Source organism: Tiliqua scincoides, chromosome 2 (genome assembly GCF_035046505.1).
Source record: "Tiliqua scincoides isolate rTilSci1 chromosome 2, rTilSci1.hap2, whole genome shotgun sequence".
In the NCBI taxonomy this organism is placed as follows: domain Eukaryota; kingdom Metazoa; phylum Chordata; class Lepidosauria; order Squamata; family Scincidae; genus Tiliqua; species Tiliqua scincoides.
Window position 1 is genome coordinate 264,302,929 of NC_089822.1, and position 19,702 is coordinate 264,322,630.

At 49.0% G+C, this 19,702-nt stretch overlaps 1 pseudogene; it reads left to right on the forward strand.

Annotated features, from left to right (window-relative positions):
* LOC136640512 (zinc finger protein 721-like) overlaps positions 1 to 19,702 on the forward strand; it is a 35,434-nt pseudogene that overhangs the window by 4,323 nt on the left and 11,409 nt on the right.

Sequence of the window (19,702 nt, forward strand, 5' to 3'; positions counted from 1 at the left end):
TGCAGCTGGGTTCCCAACTGCTGTTTCATTCCCGCTGTCATGAGTAGTGAGCCTACACTCACATAAGCCAGACAGGCGCTTTGGGGTCCATGCAGCTAGTCTTGCAGCACATTCATGCATGTGTGTTCCCTGTGGTTGCCTCTTCTCCTGTCCTGCTCTGTGCCCTTTTGGGGATTCAGGGGCAACAAACGAGTCAGGTCACTCTGCAAAGCCTCAGTATTTTGTAGCCAAAAATATCCCATCTCCTTGTTTCTTTCTCAGAGGAATTTCCCAAGCCTGCCTTCATTTCACAGCTGGAAGAAGGGAAGTGTGCATTTTTCCAGGATTTCCAGAAAGAAGAAGAATCAGCAGGTAACTTGCTTATGCTCAGGACTACATATCACAGCAGTAGGTTTGGACCAGATGGTGCTGGCTGAATGGGGACCCTTTATCACAGTAAAAACTCTCCTCCTCTCTGGGATATGTTGGCACTCTTTAGGTTGAGTCAGCAAAGTACATCTGTGCCATTCTGACTTTGTCATCTGCAAGCTGCTACAACAGCTTGCCTGAGCTCTAGACTGAAAGTGTCATTGTGATCAGAGTGAGTGATGCTCTGGCCTGCCACCTTCCTCTCCACATCACAGCTTCCTCAGACTCTAAAGGAAGAAAGTCACAGATGAGCCCCACCTAGCAAGTGCTGGAGCCAAGCTGCTGTCGTGGCCTTCCAGGCAATGAGATCAGAATGGCAGAGTTGTACTGTGCTGACTTATCCTAACCAGTGCTGAGTCACCTCAAAAGTTTCTCTTGTGGAGAAGAGTCCCCATTTTCCACACCACCTTTCAGAACGGTCCTTACAGGACTTTTGTCCCATGAGCTGGAGTTGATACTGGGGAGGCGTAGAGAGAGAGCAGTGACATGCTCTCCTTTGAACATAAGAAAAGCCCTGCTGGATCAGGCCAAAGGCCCATCTAGTCCAGCTTCCTGTATCTCACAATGGACCATCAGATGCCTCAGGGAGCACACAAGAGACCTGCATCCTGGTGCCCTTCCAAAGGCTTGACTTGTCCTTGTTGACTTGCATCACAAGTCAGTGCAGTTTTAAGACACCATAGGGGTAATGACTGAGGTCCAACTATGGCATAGGATTTGACATTTCACCTCCCCGTCCATCACTCTCATGACTCTGTTCCATTTCAGCTCTACAAAGGCACAAATTTGGTGGCACAGAACTTCACTGACTTACCTGGCAAGTCCTGCACTGCTCAGTCTGTAGTCATTGCAGCAGAGGAATTATAGTTATGCTGAGAAACAAAATTAAGCGATAAGGTGCAGCACCACATTTATTACAAGGTTGATGTACACAGGTCTCCATGCGCATATGTGTTTCAAGTCTCTGATAGTTCCCAAAAGCTGCCTGCTTGCTACTGATGACCAGTGCAATTTGGGCAATTCAGGCATGAAGTGGGGGCCCTGCCTATATTGTAGAGCAGTGGTTCTCAAACTTTTTAATGCAGGACTTCCTTTTTAGAATGACAGTCTGTCAGGACCCACCGGAGGCAATGTCATTAACCTGGAAGTGATGTCATGGCCAGAAGTGACATAATCAAGCAGGAAAAAATTTTAACAATCCTAGGCTGCAATCCTATCCACACCCAGGAGTAAGCCCCATTGACTATCATTGTTAAAAGTATATACATTGTAGACTGTTAAAAGTACAGATCTCCCCAAATGCAGTCACAAACCATGTTGGCATCAAGTCTCATATACTAAAAATAGAATATTGAAATGAATGAGGACCCACCTGAAATTGGCTTGTGACCCATCTAGTAGGTCCTGACCCACAGTTTGAGAAACAATATTGTAGAGGAAACTTCTACTCGGCTCTTTTTTTCCCCCCCTTGGGATTTTTGCATCTCTTGCCTCTTATCTGCTTTCACATAGTTGCAAGAGTTTTTAGGTCAAAACTGAGGTTTGACTGAGTATGCCTGCTGAGCGTACCCTGACACTTGCATGTGTGCCGTCAAGACAGAGTTTTTGCAGATGTGGCCTGGATATGTGTATCCTGCTTGACTCTCCTAGAGGGGGCCTTGAGTTGTCTTGCAGCATAAAAGGATACAATGCAATTAAAGATACACAATATAAATTGATAGATCTAAGATCAACTTCAAAGCAAGCAGTCATACAGCTATACTAAATTAGCAGTCCAATCCTATCCACAGATTATGACAGTGGAAGTCTCATTCTCACTGTTGTAAATGCCACAGTGCTGCCATAAATGACCACACCAGAGGAAGTAAAGCAGTGGAGGGGGTGGCTCAAGGCAGGGAGAGGAAAGGCTATGGGTGATTTGGGTGTTGGGAGGATCCTGGCTGCAGCAATATTCCTCACCCCCAAACCACACCCAGAGTGAAAAAGGGTAGTTTCTCCATAGAGCATGTTGCAAAAGGCCTGCCATTTCTGCTACAAATCTACATGTGCGAATTGCAAGAGCTTGGCTCTGGGCAATAGTACATTGGAGCAGAGGAATGTACAATGCCTAGGTATGTTGCAGTCAGATATAGGTATTATATTTGTTCCCTCCAAAGAATTTCCCAACCTGACCTTCTCTCCTAGCTAGAAGAATGGGGCACTCCCTCTTTCTTGGACACCAAGGGAGGGGACAGAACAGCAGGCAACTGCTGAGCTGTGTTGTGGATCCTGTTCTTGGTTGGTGGGGGCTGTGTTTAATCACATTCCTGTGGCTTATTTTGCATTCGTGTTGACACCTCACAACATTTCCTTCCTTAGTTTCTGTTTTCCTCATCAGAGCTAGGATCAGATGGGCCCATCTCCCACACTGTACTCTTCCCCCTTCAATCCCCCCACCTCCTTTGCCAGCCTATTGTTTGCACCCACTCCTTCTCCACAAATGCCACTCTGGGTTCACTCCCCACCTCTGTTGTACCAACTCCTCTTCCAATTCCTGGCCTCTTCCCTCCAGCAGGGCTCTGGCCAGGGCTGCATCCAGACATCACTCTCTCGGCTTCCACAAAATTGGGGATTGAACAGAGTTGTGCAGGAAGAGTCCATTACAGGTTATAAACCATGATGGGTATAGGCCAGGGGCCTCCAAACTCTAGCCAGGAGGTGTGAAATATAAGGCCCGGGGACTGGATGCAGCCCACGGAAATTTTTTATCCGGGCCTCAGGCTCTTAGCTGCTGAGCAGTGCTGAGGTGCTGCTGCTGAAATGGCAGCCCAAATGATCATTGGGCTCTGCTGTATCTTGAAATATGATCAAGATTTGCATATTTTCTCTTCTGTCATTTGCAGCTAATGTGTTCCTAAGTGAGAAAAAGTGCTTATTTCTATTAATGACCTGCTTGACATCACTTCCTGCCTAATGACATCACTTCTGGCCCTCAGCAGGCATCATAAATGCTATTTGGTCTGCTGTATGAAACTAGTTTGACACCCCTCCTCTAGCCTGTGGGAGCCTTACTGATTCATGCCACAGCCTCCTATCTTTGTAACTGATCTTTGCAGAGAGTGCACCCGGCAGCCACTTCCCCCTCTGGAAATCCAGCTGCAGAGCCTTCTGGGGCGATGTGTGGTGGAAGCAGTTGCCCTGCACGACTGCAAAGATAGGCGGCTACAGTGTGGAACAGGCTTTGTCATTGCCCTGCAATGCCTGAGATCATTATGCTGATTCACCATGGGTTGGCCCTTGGTATCGGCAACTTCTTGATTTCAGCAGTAGGCTACCTCAGAATACCAGATGCAAGGGAGTGGCAACAGGACACAGGAATCTTCTTGCTTTGTGTGCTCTCTGAAGTATCTGGTGGGCCACTGAGATACAGGAAGCTGGACTAAGTGGACCTTTGGTCTGATTCTCCTTGTTTGGAGGGCGAGACGGTTGGCAAGAGTACTTAATTAGTGGCCATGAATGAGATGCCATTTTGCTGAGTTGGGCGGGCTAGCAGCAAGTCAACCTCAAAATGTCACATGCAAACTTCTGTTTGCCAATACACACTATCATCCCTGCTTCATCCACCAGCCACGGGAGGGCAGAAAAACAGTGGCATTGATTGCGTTTTTTCTCCAGTTTTTGCCTGGCATGTGTTTAGCTTATGCCAAAGCTTCAGTGCCCTAAGGACAATAGAATACAAGATGGGTAATAAAATGGAGCCAGTAGAAATCGACTCCTTACCTTCCCAGTGTCGTTGAGGTCAGTGTCATCTATGTGCCGTTGAAACAAGAATGAACCCACTCGTCCAAAAAGCAAATTCTAGAAAATAAGAGAGGTTTTAGCACTTATAAGAGGATAACCTGAAGCTGTGAGACCTGAGAGAATCCGGGGGGAGCCACCATTACGCCCCTTCCCTACAGCAGCTGAGAGCCAAATCCCACCCAATTTTGCTGTGCCAATGTAGCCCAAAGGTAAGGGAACAAATGTTCACTTACCTTGAGGAGGTCTCTGTGACTGCCTCCCCACTACAGAATGCAGTGCATACTTCGTTTGGCCTGGCTGCGTCAGCATTGGAATGTTGGATAGAATTGGGCCTGAGAGTCATTCACTGAGCTTGGCCCCAATCCTATGTGTCCTGAGTCCACTGGGGTTTGCTTATGAATCTTTATCCCTAGGTGTGTGCATTAGAGGTCCCATTTCTCTATTGAACTGTGATCAAGTTTTTCTCCCTGTTCCAGGAGGCAACAGAGAAGACAATAAGGATCAGAGGAAGCCATGTTGGGTATTACCAGAAACCACCATTCTTGGTGTAGAGGAAGTGAATTTTCCAGACCAGGATGGAGTAGAGAGGCAGGAGGGAAGCCCAGCACCTGTCTGGAGGTCCAAATCTATTGTTTGTCAGGGTTATGACCTCCATGTTAAATGGAGAAAAAAATTGGATACTCTTCAAAGTGGAGATTTCAGTGTCATCCCAGTCGATCAAGAAAATGATAAAGGAAAGAGGAAGGAAAAATGTCCTCAGTGTGCAAAGACTTTCAGTAGTAAGCCAAAACTTAGAAGGCATCAGAGAACCCACACAGGGGAGAAACCATATAAATGTTGGGAGTGTGGGAAGAGCTTCAGTTGGCGCTCCCACTTGAAGTTGCATCAAATAATCCACACAGGAGAGAAACCACATAAATGCTTGGAGTGCGGAAAGGGCTTTCGTTGGAGCTCACATTTGAAGTTGCATCAAAGAATCCACACAGGAGAAAAACCGTATAAATGCCTGGAGTGCGGAAAGAGCTACAGTCAGAGCTCAAGCCTGAATTTGCATCAAAGAACCCACACACTGGAGAAACCATTTAAATGCTTGGAGTGTGGAAAGAATTTCTGTCAGAACATAAGCCTTATTCTTCATCAAAGAACCCATACTGGGGAGAAACCATACAAATGCTTGGAGTGTGGAAAGAGCTTCATTCGGGGCTGGAACCTGACTATGCATCTAAGAAACCACAGAGGGGAAAAACCATACAAATGCTTGGAGTGTGGAAGGAGCTTCAGTTACAGGTCAAGCCTGACCTTTCATCAAACAGTCCACACAGGGGAAAAACCATTCAAATGCTTGGAATGTGGAAAGAGCTTCATTCGGGGCTGGAACCTGACTATGCATCTAAGAAACCACAGAGGGGAAAACCCATACAAATGCTTGGAGTGTGGAAGGAGCTTCAGTTACAGGTCAAGCCTGACCTTTCATCAAGCAGTCCACACAGGGGAAAAACCATTCAAATGCTTGGAATGTGGAAAGAGCTTCGTTCAGAGTTGGGACCTGACGGTCCATCACAGAACCCACACAGGGGAGAAGCCATACAAATGTTTGGAGTGTGGAAAGAGCTTCATTCGGCGATGTCACTTGACCTATCATCAAAGAAAACACACAGGGGAGAAGCCATACAAATGCTTGGAGTGTGGAAAGAGTTTCATTCGGAGCTGGGATCTGACCTGTCATCAAAGAATTCACATGAGGGAGAAACCCTACAAATGCTTGGAGTGTGGAAAGAGCTTCAGTGAGAGCAGAAGCCTGACTGTACATCAAAGAATGCACACAGGGGAGAAACCCTATAAGTGCTTGGAGTGCGGAAAGAGCTTTGTTTGGAGTTCTGTTCTGACTTCACATCAAAGAACCCACTCAGGGGAGAAACCATATAAATGCCTGGAGTGTGGGAAGAGCTTCACTGAAAGAAAAGGCCTGACTTTACATCAAAGAACCCACACAAAAGAGAAACCCTATAAATGCTTGGAGTGTGGGAAGAGCTTCATTCAGAGCTCTGACCTGACTTCACATCAAAGAATCCACACAGGGGAGAAACCATATAAGTGCTTGGAGTGTAGAAGAAGCTTCACTGACAGGAAAAGCCTGACTTTACATCAAAGAACCCACACAGGGGAGAAACCATATAAATGCATGGAGTGTGGAAAGAGTTTCATTCAGAGCTGTAACCTGACTTCACATCAAAGAACCCACACAGGGGAGAAACCATATAAATGCTTGGAGTGTGGCAAGAGCTTCAGCCAGGGCTCACATCTGACTGTGCATCAAAGAACCCACACGGGGGAGAAACTGTATAAATGCTTTGAGTGTGGAAAGAGCTTCAGTAGGTGCGATAGCCTGACTGTGCATCAAAGAACTCACACAGGGGAGAAACCATATAAATGCTTGGAGTGTGGAAAGAGTTTCAGTCTGAGCTCAAGGCTGAATTTGCATAAAAGGACTCACACAGGGGAGAAACCATACGCATGCTTGGAGTGTGGAAGGAGCTTCAGCCGGAGCTCAGGCCTGACTGTTCATCAACGAACTCATACAGGAGTGAAACCACATAAGTGATTGGAGTGTTATATTGACTGTTAAACATTAGGAAAGTTGAACCCCTAAATTGAGGAGCACCCTTCTGTCCTATCTGATTTTTGAGTATGGCCTCCATTAATCTCTTAAGATGGTCAGCATCTTGGGTTGTGTTTTAGTTAGGTGTATATTTCTGCCATCTTGATGTTTTGTAAGTCGTTTCCTTTTATAATGTGGCATTTTTACTGATTCTACGCAATCTCTTTATTTTGTATATTAAGTTTAGAACTCAGCTTTTAAACTGTACTTTTTAAAGAGAGTTTCCTCATAAGGGATGTGCCCCAGCCTACTAATCATTTAGTAGCTCTTCTCTGTAACTTTTCCAGTTCTACTATATCCTTTTGTGATGTGCAAGCACTACTACTGTGATGTGAACTTGTGATGTGGTAACTACTTCTGATGTGGCTTTACGATTGATTTGTACAATGGTATTATTATACTGGCTGTTTTATTCTCAATCCCCTTTTTAATGATCCCAAGCATGGAATTGGCCTCCGTTTGACCTGCTGCCGCACAGTGGGTTTACATGTTCATTGAGCTGTCCACTCCAGAACCACCATTCAGAGCGCGATACCATAGTCTTTTGAGACTGAAGGTTGCCAACTATAAACTATAATGAGCTGTCCACAAGCACCTCAAGATCTCTCTCCTGATCTGTCACAGACAGCTCAGAACCCATTAGCCTATATGTGAAGTTTTGTTTTTTTGCCCCAACGTGCATTACTTTACACCTAGTTATACTGAAATACCTCTGCCATTTTGCTCATGTGAACACACACTTTTCTCCTTCAAGGATGGAGGACATGCCCTGCACCTACTGGGGTGCAGCTGGCAGAGGGCATGAGAAATGGGTTAATGGAACCAAAACAATGTGTGGGCTGAGACATCTCCCTTACAAGGAAAGGCTACAGTGGCTGAGGCAGAAGGCACATGAGGGGGGACTTGATTGATAGCCTAATCCAGGGCTTTTCAAACTGCGGCGTTGCGATGCCCCAGCCTGTGGGCCCTGGCCTCTGCCCCCTTAAGGGGCGGGGGAAGCCTGGAGGCAGGGAGGAGGCAGCAGCATGATCTCCAGGATCGCACCGCTCAGGGGCGCTGCAGGGGCTTGGGTGCACTTACCCAAGCCTCCTGCAGCCTCCCCAGGGTGCGGTGAGCCCGGTGCTAACCTTTGTTAGCACTCCCCACAGCAGTGAAAGTGAAAATGGAGCGATCTCGCTCCACTTCTGCTGTAGCGGAGGTGGGGCGCGATCGCTCCGCTGTTACATTCACTGCTGCAGGGAGTTCTAACAAAGGTTTGTACCAGGCTCCCCGCACCCTGGGGAGGGTGTAGGGGGCTTAGGTAAGTGCTTCCAAGCCCCTGCAGCCCCCTGAGCAGTGCGTTCCTGGGGATCGCGCCGCTGCCTTCCGCCCACCCCAGCTGCCTCCCCCCCGCCCCCGCAAGAATTTACAGTGGCTTAAACTCTCCTGGAGAGTTTGAAAACCACTGGCCTAATCCAATCCTGCAGTGGGGCCAGCATTGCCACACTACATCCTTTGCTTGAATGGAGCAGGCTCGAGGTAAGGGATCATTTGTCTCCTTGCCCTGAGGAAAGCTGCAGCCTGCACCAGTGATCTACATGGACCTGCCCCTGCTAAATCGCTGGTTCAAGCCCAAGTTGAGCCGTGTCAGGATTTGAAGCCTGAGAATGAGAATAGGAGACGGCACATGCCAGCAGCACTGATAAAGAACCTTCCTCTGCTACTGCACTGCTCAGAGCAGCTGTTACCTGCTCCAGCGCATGCAAGGCCTGCACTGGTGCAGGTGGGATGCGCAGGCCTTTCCGCCTGCAACCCTATCTTCTGTGCGGTTGCAAAATGCTTTACTGGCACAGCAGTTTCTGCTGGAGGAGTGAGGCATTCCTGCTTGTGTTGTAAGACATATAAAATGATGCATGGGAAGGATAGATTGGATAGAGGGAAGTTCTTGTCCTCGTCACACAACACCAGAACCAGGGGACATCCACTAAAATTGACTGGCTGGAGAGTTAGAACAGACAAAAGGAAATATCCCTTACCAAACATATGATTAATCCATGGTACTCCTTGCCACATGATGTTGTAAGGGCACTTGAAAGCCTAGATGTCTTTCAAAGGGAATTGTACAGATTTATAGAGGATATGTCCAGAGGTTACAAGTCATGATGACTGTATGCAAATTCTGGGTTTTAGCAGTTGCCTGTCACTGAATGCCAGATGCAGAGCAGTGGCAATAGGATATGGCAGCAGAGGTTTCCGATCTGTGCATTGTGAGGCCCCCCTGGGGCTGTCACAGGAGGCCCACTGCAAAGCAGCGATATCGCGGTGCGAGCATAAAAATATCTCAGTGTGCTGGGCAGAGCTACTGTGCTCAAAAAACACATGCCAAAAAAGTGGCCTGCCCTGGTCTCCTTACTGTTATATTAGGCTCTGTAACTTCTTCGCAACCCAGAAGTGAGTGGCCAGTGACAATGCATGACACAAAATGCATCATTGCCATTTACTTCCAGTTTCCAGCACTGGAGTGTAGCATTGCCAGCTGGGTGAGTTTGGGATGCAGTGGGATCATATAGGGAAGCCATTTTCAACCACTGTGCTGTGGCACATTGGTGTGCCGTGAGTGGTCTACAAGTGTGCCACAAGAATTTGAGGAAATGTCATTTATTAGTAGGGCTAATGGGGGATGTGAGCCCCCCACTGGCAGCATGGTGTGCCTTGTCAACTGTCTAAAACCTGATGGTATGCCTTGACAATTTTAGTGCCTTGTCAGTGTGGAAAAGGCTAAAAATAGCTGCTATAGGGTGTCATGTCTTGATTGCTCCCTGAAACATTCCTGAACTAAAATTTGTTCTTGGCACATTAGCATTGCTGGGACAGGGGCAAGGAGTTCCATATAAGACTGTTCCATATAAGTTCCATATAAGTTCCATATGTCTTAGTAAATGTGGCAGGTTGGTCAGAATATTCTGGAAACCTCTCACTGAAACCGAAGAGAAAGTCCTCCAGGAACCCCTTTGTGGGGGAAAAAGAAGAGATGTGGTTTGAATTTGGGAGGATCTTCCACTGAAAGTCTGACCCTGTCCCCCATGGAAGGACCTCAGCAGGAAACAAGGCGCACAAGTGGGGGCAAACATCCCCCATTAGCAGAGCACAAGTGGGGCACAAACATCCACTCTGAGCACACAAACAGAGCACAAACATCCACTCTGCTTGTGGCAAACATTACAGCACGAGAGCCATCCTGGTGACTCACCAGCGGACCCACATGGGAAAAGCTGTATGCATGCGCAGACTGTGGGAACAGCATGCTTGGACTGTGCATGCTCGGACTGGGAACAGCACCAGCCAGCACGTCCACCTCGAGAAGCCACACACGTCGACCAGCACTCCACACATGCCCAGCCAGCGCATCCACATTGAGAAGCCACGCACATGCTCGGAGTGTGCTTGGACTGTGCATGCTCGGACTGTAGGAACAGCACCAGCCAGCACGTCCACCTCAAGAAGCCACACACGTCCACCGTCCAGCCAGCACATCCACACTGAGAAGCCTCGCACATGCTCAGAGTGTGGGAAGAAGTCCAGCCGCCACTCCAGCATGGTGACACATGAGGGGATCCACACCAAGCCATATGGCTGCTGTGACTGTGGGAGCCTCTCAACCCCTTCCATTAGATATAGGACTGGCCCACCTTACAGGGCTGTTTTGCAGAAATTCTTGAGAGTTTGTATGTGAAACCAAACAAGAGGATCAGGGACAGCTGTAAAAGTATAATAAAGGCATTAGAAAAATGTCTTCCCTCAGAAGTGAGCAGCAGAACACACTCTTAAGAATGTGTTCCCCCACAACATGTGAGGCAATGTCATTTGTGTAGTATGAGCAGTTTAATTGTATAGCATCCCATAAAGACTGTTTCTGATTATAAAGGTGTTAAAAAATCTCCTCAGACTCCTTGAGAGAAATCAAGGTGGGGGGGGGGGGGGAACAGGTGTGTGAAAGGGTTCAGAGGAATCATGACGGTTTCCCGCCAAAAGCCACAGTGGACAGTTAGGAGAGCCAACTGACAGAGGTGCCCATATTTGGACATGGTGCCAGGAGCATCTGAGGTCCTACCAATATGAGCATAACTTCCTGAGAGCCCCATATAAAAGGCAAGGGAGAACCCAGTTGGGGTCTCAGTCTGGCTAAGAGTTTCTCAGAGCTAGCTGGGTCCCAGAGAGAGTGAAGGTCTCACTTGTCACATTTGAGAACCAGAGAGCTACAGGGGCTGCTCTTTGACTTGCCTCCACACAAGGGAGATCCGTACTCTCCTCCTGCACACATCCACTGGGGTGTCATGAGAAGGGGAGCTGGGTGTATGCCCAGGTCTATGGTCTCAGGCCAGCTCAGTAGCAGATGAATGGGGTGGCCTGGGGGGCCGTAGGCCCTAAGTGACCTGCTGCAGGCGTTGTCGGGGAGGGTGGTGGCGCATGGGCGGGTGCAGTGCTTGTCACTGAGGGTGGCAAGTGCCACGAGTTGGGCCCACCTGCCCTTTTCCCCATCCAAATGGCTCTGAAATAAAGCCATTCAAGAAATGGGCAGGTGTGCTGCGCAGGCAAGGGGTGATGCGCAGTGGGGTGACATCAGCGCATTGCCACATTGTCCGGCCCTGAGTGCTAGGAGGCCCTGGTTTGCTGCTGGGTCACCTGCTGAGTCCAAAAGGTCAACATCTATTCTAGGGTCCAGGTCTCAGTCTAGGCACTGATTCCCAGGATAAACTTTGTTTTCTCTATATGTTCACGTATATATGTTTTGCCTTCCCATAAGCCAGTGGTTCTCACACATTTAGCACTGGGACTCACATTTTAGAACAGGGGTGCCCAAACCCTGGCCCAGGGGCCACTTGTGGCCCTTGAGGACTCCCAATGCGGCCCTCAGGGAGTCCCCAGTCTCCAATGAGCCTCTGGCCCTCTGGAGACTTGCTGGAGCCTGCACTGGCCAGATGCAACTGCTCTCAGCATGAGGGCGAGTGTTTGACCTCTCACATGAGCTGTGGGATGAGGGCTCTCTCCACTGCTTGCTGTTTCATGCCTGTGATGCAGTAGTGGCAGCAAAGGAAAGACCAACCTTGCTTTGTGCAAGGCCTTTTATAGGCCTTGAGCTATTGCAAGACCTTCATTCATTCATATAAGTTCATCTTTAATATATTCATTTATGTAAACTTATGTAAATTTATTCAAAATTTAAATGTAAATTAATTCTTTTTCCCCCCACCCCCCACCCCCACACAGTGTCAGAGAGATGATGTGGCCCTCCTGCCAAAAACTTTGGACACCCCTGTTTTAGAATGAGAATCTGTCAGGACCCACCGGAAGTGATGTAATGACCAGAAGTGACATCATCAAGCAGGAACATTTTTAACAATTCTAGGCTGCAATCCTACTCACACTTACCCAGGAGTAAGCCCCATTGACTATCATTGTTAAAAGAATAGAGACTAGCCTTTCCCCAAATGTAGTCAACATACCATGGTAGCATCAAGTCTAATCTATTAAAAATAAAATATTGAAACGAATGGGAACCCACCTGAAATTGGCTCACGACCCACTTTTTCTCATGAACCCTTGTTTCTTGTACAGTCTCACTTCTGGGGGCCATGTAGTTCCCCTGTATATCCCAGCCTCTTTTTCATTTGTGGTTCTTGTCGTATACTTGGTCTCACACTCCCAGGGTTTTCGGTGCTCAGAGTTGTTGGTTCTGAACCCTAGAGCCCTCAAAGATCCCTGTTCGGTAGTACTGCCACCACCCTGTAAGAGCCAGTGTCTCAGCCCAGGGATACTGAGACCCTCTAGGCTTAACTATATCCCTTGTAGGCAGTGAGCACTTTCTTTACTTAAAGTCTCAGTCCTCAAGTTACTAGTCCACAATGGGGATTTTTGGTAGCTTGCTGAACGGCTAGGCAGGATTCTGAACCTTTGTCCCCAACAGACAATGAACCAACATGGTAAAAGGATTTTTACTTTATTAAGTACATATGTTACAAAAAGTTACAAAAGGCAGCAAATGCTAGAGGCATAAAAACTTCTAGGAAACATAAAACAACAAAGCTAACTGGCTAACTCTATTATTCTCTAACTCTCACCTAGGTCAGCTTCTTTTGTAGATCCTCAGGCCAGTTACCTATGGCCACATGATCCTGGCGGGGCAGGATGTCCACCCACCTCCTATCTCACCAAGAGACAAAGACCAAAGACCCTGTCCTCCGGAAGTGGGGCTGGAAGCTCGCCCTCTCAGCTCTTCCCTCCCCCCTGGAGATCTACAGCTGCATTCCATCCTTGATGGGCGTCTTTCTGGCTGCCTAGGTGAACATAAGAACAGCCCCACTGGATCAGGCCATAGGCCCATCTAGTCCAGCTTCCTGTATCTCACAGCGGCCCACCAAATGCCCAAGGGAGCACACCAGATAACAAGAGACCTCATCCTGGTGCCCTCCCTTGCATCTGGCATTCTGACATAACCCATTTCTAAAATCAGGAGGTTGTGCATATACATCATGGCTTGTACCCCGTAATGGATTTTTCCTCCAGAAACTTGTCCAATCCCCTTTTAAAGGCATCCAGGCTAGACGCCATCACCACATCCTGTGGCAAGGAGTTCCACAGACCGACCACACGCTGAATAAAGAAATATTTTCTTTTGTCTGTTCTAACTCTCCCAACACTCAATTTTAGTGGATGTCCCCTGGTTCTGGTGTTATGTGAGAGTGTAAAGAGCATCTCCCTATCCACTCTGTCCATCCCCTGCATAATTTTGTATATCTCAATCATGTCCCCCCTCAGACGTCTCTTTTCTAGGCTGAAGAGGCCCAAACGCAGTAGCCTTTCCTCATAAGGAAGGTGCCCCAGCCCCGTAATCATCTTAGTTGCTCTCTTTTGCACCTTTTCCATTTCCACTATGTCTTTTTTGAGATGCAGCAACCAGAACTGGACACAATACACCAGGTGTGGCCTTACCAACAATTTGTACAACGGCATTATAATATTAGCCATTTTGTTCTCAATACCTTTTCTAACAATCCCAAGCATGGAATTAGCCTTCTTTACTGCTGCTGCACTTTGGGTCAACACTTTCATCGACCTGTCCACCACCACCCCAAGATCTCTCTCCTGATCTATCACAGACAGCTCAGAACCCATCAACCTATATCTAAAGTTTTGTTTTTTTGCCCCAATGTGCATGACTTTACGCTTACTGACATTGAAGCGCATCTGCCATTTTGTTGCCCATTCTGCCAGTCTGGAGAGATCCTTCTGGAGCTCCTCACAATCACTTCTGGTCTTCACCACTCGGAAAAGTTTGGTGTCGTCTGCAAACTTTGCAACCTCACTGCTCAACCCTGTCTCCAGGTCATTTATGAAGAGGTTGAAAAGCACCGGTCCCAGGACAGATCCTTGGGGCACACTGCTTTTCACCTCTCTCCATTGTGAAAATTGCCCATTGACACCCACTCTCTGCTTCCTGGCCTCCAAACAGTTCTCAATCCATGAGAGGACCTGTCCTCTAATTTCCTGACTGTGGAGTTTTTTCAGTACCCTTTGGTGAGGGACCATGTTGAACGCCTTTTGAAAGTCCGGATATATAATGTCCATGGGTTCTCCCACATCCACATGCCTGTTGACCTTTTCAAAGAATTCTATAAGGTTCGTGAGGCAAGACTTACCCTTACAGAAGCCATGCTGATTCTCCCTCAGCAAGGTCTGTTCATCTATGTGTTTTGAGATCCTATCTTTGATGAGGCATTCCACCATCTTACCCGGTATAGATGTTAGACTGTCTGGCCTATAGTTTCCTGGGTCCCCCCTCTTTCCCTTTTTAAAGATAGGCATGGCATTTGCTATCCTCCAATCTTCTGGCACCGTGGCCGTTTTGAGGGACAAGTTGCATATCTTAGTCAAGAGAGCTGCAACTTCATTCTTCAATTCCTTAATAACTCTTGGGTGGATGCCATCAGGGCCCGGTGACTTATTGACCTTTAATTTATCAATTAGGTCTGAAACATCTTCTCTTTTAACCTCTATCTGACAACTCCTCAATTAGGAGGGGCTGTTCGGGCAGTGGTATCTGCCCGAGGTCTTCTGCCATCAAGACAGATGCAAAGAACTCATTTAGTTTCTCTGCCATCTCTAAGTCTCCTTTTATCTCCCCTTTCCCTCCCTCACCATCCAGAGGGCCAACCGCTTCTCTGGCGGGTTTCCTGCTTCTAACATATTTGAAGAAGCTTTTATTATTCCCCTTAATGTTGCTGGCCATGCGTTCCTCATAGTCTCGCTTGGCCTCCCATATCACCTTCTTACATTTCTTTTGCCACAGTTTATGTTCCTTTTTATTCTCCTAATTAGGGCAAGACTTCCATTTACGGAAGGAAGCTTCCTTGCCCTTCATAGCCTCTCTAACTTGGCTGGTTAGCCATGCGGGCACCCTCCTGGATTTAGTGGAACCCTCCTTCTTTCTTTGCAGTATACACCTCTGCTGGGCCTCTATTACTGTTGTTTTAAGCAGCCTCCATGCACTCTGGAGAGATTGGACTCTTTTTACCCTCCCTTTCAACCTCCTTCTAACCAGCCTCCTCATTTGAGGGAAGACCGCCCGTCGGAAGTCAAGGGTTTTTGTTAGAGATTTGCCTGGTATTCTTCCCCCAATGTGCATGTCAAAATGGATCGCAGCATGATCACTGTTCCCCAATGGCTCAGTAACATTTACATCTCTAACCAGGTCCTGTGTACTGCACAATATTAAATCCAGAGTCACCTGCCCTCTGGTGGGCTCCGTGACTAGCTGTTCTAAGCCGCAGTCATTTAGCATGTCAAGAAATCTGGTCTCCTTATTGTGACCAGAACACAAATTGACCCAGTCTATATGAGGATAATTGAAGTTCCCCATGATTACAACCCTGTCCCTCCTTGTCACCTCCCTGATCTGTTTCCTCATTTCAAGGTCCCCATCCGATTTCTGGTCTGGAGGACGATAGCACGCCCCCAGTATTACATCGCTGCACAAGCCTGGTAATTTAACCCACAGAGATTCTATGGTGGAGTCGGACCCACCTTCAATCTCTACTTTGCTGGATTCTATCCCTTCCTTAACATAAACGGCCACCCCACCTCCAACACGTCCCTGCCTGTCCCTCCTGTAGAGTTTATAGCCGGGATTGCGGTATCCCACTGATTCTCCGCATTCCACCAGGTTTCCGTTATGCCCACTATGTCAATGTTTTCCTTTGTCACCAGACATTCCAGTTCTCCCATCTTTGCTCGGAGACTTCGGGCATTCGCATAAAAGCATTTGTACACAGAATGCCCCAGGATGCGCTGCTTATTCGCTCCTTTGTCCCCGCATCCTCTCATTGTGCCAAACCGTCTATCACATCCCATCACGCTACCTTTCCCAATTTCTTCTCCTACTCTGCCTTTGTCTTGTTGTTCTCTAACCTCCCCATCCTCATCCCATAGGGATGAGGAGTCCCGAACCGGATACCCCTCGGCTCCTGTCGGCCTTCCCCCAGGGATCAGTTTAAAAGCTGCTCTGCCACCTTTTTAATGTTATGCGCCAGCAGTCTGGTTCCATTCTGGTTCAAGTGGAGCCTGTCCCTCTTGTACAGGCCCCGCTTGTCCCAAAACGTTCCCCAGTGCCTAACGAATCTAAACCCCACCTCCCTACACCACCGTCTCATCCACGCATTGAGACCCCTGATCTCCGCCTGCCTAGCTGGCCCTGCGCGTGGAACAGGTAGCACTTCTGAGAACGCTACCTTTGAGGTCCTGGCTTTCAGCTTCCTGCCTAAAAGCCTAAATTTGGCCTCCAGGACCTCCCGGCTACACTTGCCCACGTCGTTGGTGCCGACATGCACCACAACCGCTACCTCCACCCCAGCACTGTCTACCAGCCTGTCTAAATGAGAAGTGATGTCTGCATCCTTCACACCAGGCAGGCAAGTTGCCATGTGGTCCTCACATCCGTCGCAAACCCTCTCTCTATGTTTTTAATAATTGAATCCCCCACTACAAGAAGCCCCCGACCCCCCTCCTACCGAGGAGTATCCTGAGTGCGTTCAGATACGGGCCGGTCCCCTGGAGAAGCGGTCCCCCCTAAGGGATTTTTTCCCTCCTCTCCAGGATGACGTCCTCCAGCCCTAAGACTTCCCACCTGGGCAGCTGGTGAGCTGCCCACTTGAGGATGGAACAAAGCCTGCATGTCCCTGGAAGTTTCCCTGTGGTCCCTCTGTACCTGCCTCTGCTTTTCCAGGTTGGCCACCAAGGTTTCAAGGGAGCAGACCCGCTCCCTGAGGCCCTGGAGCTCTTTGCAACGAGGACACGCCCATGGCATGCCCCTGAGGCATATAGTCACACATGTGGCACTCCATGCAGAACACTGGATAGCCCCCACCTTTGGCTCTGCCACTGTGAATGAAATTACCTGGCCACAGCTGGAGAAGGGAGATCTATTAGTTCCTCTGGCAACAGCACCTCCTCCCAGCAATCCTGCTGCCAGCTGCTTTGCTCCTTTGCAGTGGTTAGCAATGGAGTCTCTTCCTCCTTCCTTCTCCCAGCCTTGTCCAAATATGTCCAAATATGGGCACCTACGGCAGTTGGCCCTCCTAACTGTCCACTGTGGCTTTTGGCGGGAAACCGTCATGATTCCTCTGAACCCTTTCACACACCTGTGTCCGTCACCCCCCCCCCCCGTACCTTGATTTCTTTCATGGAGTCTGAGGAGATTTTTAACACCTTTATAATCAGAAACAGTCTTCATGGTGTGCTATACAATTAAACTACTCCTATAACACAAATGACATTGCCTCACATGTTGTGGGGGAACACATTCTTAAGAGTATGTTCTGCTGCTCACTTCTGAGGGAAGACATTTTTCTAATGCCTTTATTATACATTTACAGCTGTCCCTGATCCTCTTGTTTGGTTTCACATACAGACTCTCAAGAATTTCTGCAAAACAGCCCTGTAAGGTGGGCCAGTCCTATATCTAATGGAAGGGGTTGAGAGGCTCCCACAGTCACAGCAGCCATATGGCTTGGTGTGGATCCCCTCATGTGTCACCATGCTGGAGTGGCGGCTGGACTTCTTCCCACACTCTGAGCATGTGCATGGCTTCTCGGTGTGAATAGCACATGTGTGTGGATGTGTGTGGTGTGCTGGTGGACTTGTGTGGCTTCTCAAGGTGGACATGCTGGCTGGTGCTGTTCCCACAGTCCATGCATGCGTACAGCTATTTGGACCAGTGTGGGTCCTCTGGTGAATCACCAGGATGGCTCTCGTGCTGTAATGTTTGCCACAAACAGAGCACTTGTGCACCTTGTTTCCTGCTGAGGTCCTTTCACAGGGGACAAGGTCAGACTTTCAGTGGAAGATCCTCCCAAATTCAAACCACATCTCTTCTTTTTCCCCCACAAAGGGGTTCCTGGAGGACTTTCTCTTCCGTTTCAGTGAGAGGCTTCCAGAATATTCTGACTGACCTGCCACATTTACTAAGACAGTTTTATATGGAACTCCTTGTCCCAGGAGAGACAGCAGGCCCCTGTCCCAACAATGCTAATGTGCCAAGGACAAATTTTAGTTCAGGAATGTTTCAGGGAGCAATCAAGACAAGATCCCCTATAGCAGCTATTTTTAGCCTTTTTCATCTCATGGCACACTGACAAGGCACTAAAATTGTCAAGGCACACCATCAGGTTTTTGACAGTTGACAAGGCACACCATGCTGCCAGTGTGGGGCTCACATCCCCCATTGGCCCTACTAATAAATGACCTTCCTCCAAATTCTTGTGGCACACCTGTGGAGCACCAATGTGCCACAGCAGAAGTGGTTGTAAATGGCTGTCCTATATGATCCCAGTGCATCCCAAACTCACCCAGCCAGCAATGCTGCACTCCAGTGCTGGAAACTGGAAGTTAATGGCAAGGAAGACAATGAAGGCAATGCTCTGAATACTTCCTGCAAAGGCCTTCCAGCCCCTCCACTCAGAGACAGGATCTCAGGCTCTTCCTCCTCCCCACAGGCTCCCCACTCCAGGCAACTCCTGTCCCTGTTGCACCTGCCCTGGTCCTGCTGCGTCTGAGTCCCCTTGGGGGGCTCTGAAGACTCCCTGCAAAGGCCTTTCAGCCCCTCCACTCAGGGACAGGATCTCAGGCTCTTCCTCCCCCCCACAGGCTCCCCACTCCAGGCAGCTCCTGTCCCTGTTGCACCTGCCCTGGTCCTCCTGCGCCTGAGCCCACTTGGGGGGGGGGGGCTTTGAAGACTCCCTGCAAAGGCCTTCCAGCCCCTCCACTCAGAGACAGGATCGCAGGCTCTTCCTCCCCCCCACTGGCTCCCCACTCCAGGCAACTCCTGTCCCTGTTGCACCTGCCCTGGTCCTGCTGCGTCTGAGTCCCCTTGGGGGGCTCTGAAGACTCCCTGCAAAGGCCTTTCAGCCCCTCCACTCAGGGACAGGATCTCAGGCTCTTCCTCCTCCCCACAGGCTCCCCACTCCAGGCAACTCCTGTCCCTGTTGCACCTGCCCTGGTCCTGCTGCGTCTGAGTCCCCTTGGGGGGCTCTGAAGACTCCCTGCAAAGGCCTTTCAGCCCCTCCACTCAGGGACAGGATCTCAGGCTCTTCCTCCCCCCCCACAGGCTCCCCACTCCAGGCAGCTCCTGTCCCTGTTGCACCTGCCCTGGTCCTCCTGCGCCTGAGCCCACTTGGGGGGGGGCTTTGAAGACTCCCTGCAAAGGCCTTCCAGCCCCTCCACTCAGAGACAGGATCGCAGGCTCTTCCTCCCCCCCACTGGCTCCCCACTCCAGGCAACTCCTGTCCCTGTTGCACCTGCCCTGGTCCTGCTGCGTCTGAGTCC